Below are 3124 nucleotides of genomic sequence, written 5' to 3'. Positions count from 1 at the left end.
TGCTTGCCTTGGAATTGTTATACTTGTGATTTATTAGCATTGTTGCATGTATTAGTGTGAAATACCATGTTTAAGTTGTAAGGTTAGAAAGTATGTGATGGAGGAGTAATAGGAGCTCCTTAGCCCAGTGGAATATGACCCCTGTCTCACTCACAAGGTATTACTTGATGTCCTCGTATACTTGCGGGCAAGTAATCAAGTTTTTGGCGCCGTTGTCGGGGACTTAAGGAATTCTAGAAAAGTTCTAGTTTATTGCTCAAACCATTTTTCTTTTCTTTTATTTCTTCTTTTCTTTTGTCTTACTTCTTTTTGACCTTAACTTCCTTTATCTTTCTTGACTTTGCAAGGTACAGTGCATGACACGAGGAAATCCATCAAATCTATTTGCACCTGACAGAGAGATTGAAAGGACCTTGCACCGAAGACTTAGGGAAGTGGGTGAAAGCACTAGTGAAAGAAACATTGAAATTGAGGACACAGAATTTGTAATCATGGCCGAAGAAAGACGTAGTTTATCAGAATATGAAATGCCGCAATTCATGGGAGAAGAATTTAGTGTGCAAGCACCATCCATTGCCACAAATAATTTTGACATCAAGACAAGCACCATCGGCTTGGTCCAAAATTCAGTCCAATTTAGTGGTCTTGCAAATGAAGATGCCCATGATCATCTTTCCCGTTTCCTTCAAATATGTTCCACTTTCAAGATAACGGGATGACTGACGATGCGATCTGGCTATGACTATTTTGTTTCAGTTTGAGAGATGGGGCATATCGATGGCTCACATCCTTATTACCGGGATCGATCAAGACATGGAAAGATATGGTTGAAAATTTTTTGGGAAGGTATTTTCCTCCTAGCAAAGGGGCAAAGCTAAGGCAAGAAATTTTAGCATTTAAGCAAAGAGAATCGGAGATTCTATTTGAAGCTTATGAAAGATTTAAGGATCTCCTTCGAAGATGCCCCCATCACTGCTTTGCTTCTTGGATGTGGGTTCAGATCATCTACAACGGGTTGAACTATGCAACTCGTCAACTAATTGATGGCGCAGTGGGTGGTTCTCTTAGTAACAAATACCTCGACGAAACTGAGTAACTCCTTGAATCAAAGGTAAGCAATGAGTCTCATTGGGCCTCAACAAGTGCAGCACAGAAAAGGGCTGGAATTATGAAGTTAGTTCTAATGATGCTCTTGCCGTAATGGTTGATGTGTTGTCTCAGAAGCTAGATATGCTCATGGGCAGTAGCTGGAATTCAGAGTCAGTGATGAGTTGTAGCACTTGTCGTGAAGGCCATGGAGTCGCCCAATGTCCTATTACTAGCTCCTCCGTCGTTCCAATTGAGAATATTGATTATATTGGAGGAAACAACAAAAAGCTGCACCACCTCCACAAGGACCTCTAATGTAACAACCAGTGCTAGAGAAGAGGTTCACTACTGAAGATGTGCTTGCCAAGTTCATGATCAACACTGAATCAAGGTTTAATAGAATAACCAGCGGTATGGATTATCAATTCAGTAAGGTGAATGCTTAGTTTGCTCAACATGCCGGACAGTTCAATGAGATAGGCTCCATTTTGAGAAATCTACAAGCTTCTGAATAATCACTTCAACATCAAGTGGGGCAGCTTGCTAAAGCAAATTCTGAGCGACCTTCAGGCAGTTTTCCTAGCAACACTGAGGAGAACCCAAGAGAGCACTTGAAGGCCATTGCCCTTAGAAGCGGGAGACAGGTTGAGACAAGAGTCAGAGTTGACCTAAGTGTCAAGGAAACTGGGGTAACCGAAGTGGAAGATCCCGACTTAATTGAGAAAGTTATTGAGAAAAACAAGCAAGGTGAAAACAAGGAAATTCCACCAAATGGTTCATCAAAGCCATTTGAGTACAAACCTTGAATCCCCTATCCGGCCAGATTGAAGCAAGATAAGGAGGATGCGCAATTCAGAAAATTCATCAACATCTTCAAGCAACTCCACATAAACTTCCCGATAGAGGAAGTTTTAACTCAAATGCCCAAGTATGCCAAGTTTTAAAAAGAATGGCCAAAAAACAATAGGAAATTGGAAGAAGAGGGCACGGTTGCACTCATGGGAAATTGCTCGGCCATTTTGGAGAAGAAGCTCCAACAAAAATTGAAAGATCCAGGAAGCTTCATAATCCCATGTGTACTTGAGGGTGGAGTTCAAGAAAATGCACTTGCAGACTCAGGGGAGAGCATTAATGTTATGCCCTATACCATGTATTTGAAGCTTGGTTTGGATGAACTTACACCCACGAGAATGATTTTACAATTGGCGGATCGATCAACAAAGAAGCCTCATGGGATTGTGGAGGATGTAATTGTCCGGGTGGACAAATTTGTATTCCCTGTGGATTTTGTCATCATGGATATTGATGAAGATATGGAGACACCATTGATTCTTTGTCGGCCATTCCTCACTACTCCGGTGCCCTTATTGACCTTAAAGGAAGAAAATAACATTAAGGGTTGGAGAGGAAGAAGCAGTGTGCACTCTACCGGCGGCCATGAAACACTCCTTAGACCATCATGACATGCTTTATTTTGTTGATGAAACTGAACTTTTAATTTTTGATTGTGTGCAGGAGGTACTATCACTAAATCCATTGGATGAGTACTCAGGAGAGCTAGGAAATGAAGATCAAGAAGAACCTCACTCTCCTCTTCCAAGTTCTAATTTGAAGAAACCAAAGGATAAGTGTGTCAAAGTAATAATCACGGATGAGCGGGTATCGAATCCACAGGGAGTAGGGAATAAAAACACTTAATCTACTTCTTAGCTATGTGAAACATCAATAATGATTAGTGTGACAATGATTCAATTCTCAAAAGTAAAATCAACAAGTAAGAGAGCACGAGTAAAGGAGAAGGTAAGGCAATCGATAAAGATTGGGTACTCGGATAATGCTACGCCTTGGACGATCACTTCAAGTGCAAGAACCCTCTATTATGCTTCCTAATCAATGCAATAGTGAGTCGTGGAAATCCTTCATTACATAGTCCCAAATCTAAGGTCAACTATGCCTAACTCCATACATGTCCCGGAGGAGAAATCAAACAATCTCAACACCTCGCACTCGCATAGAGTTGCAATGAGCTCTAGGG

At 41.1% G+C, this 3124-nt stretch overlaps 1 non-coding gene across 1 annotated transcript; it reads right to left on the bottom strand.

Moving 5' to 3' along the window:
• Positions 1–871: 871 nt before the first annotated feature.
• On the bottom strand, positions 872–978 carry LOC120266929. Its single transcript, XR_005538327.1, has one exon. It is a non-coding gene; the product is annotated as a small nucleolar RNA R71 (small nucleolar RNA).
• Between the last annotated feature and the right edge of the window lie 2146 nt (positions 979–3124).

This window comes from Dioscorea cayenensis, chromosome 1 (genome assembly GCF_009730915.1).
Source record: "Dioscorea cayenensis subsp. rotundata cultivar TDr96_F1 chromosome 1, TDr96_F1_v2_PseudoChromosome.rev07_lg8_w22 25.fasta, whole genome shotgun sequence".
NCBI classification, from domain to species: Eukaryota; Viridiplantae; Streptophyta; class Magnoliopsida; order Dioscoreales; family Dioscoreaceae; genus Dioscorea; species Dioscorea cayenensis.
This window is presented reverse-complemented; position numbering and strand designations above follow the sequence as displayed.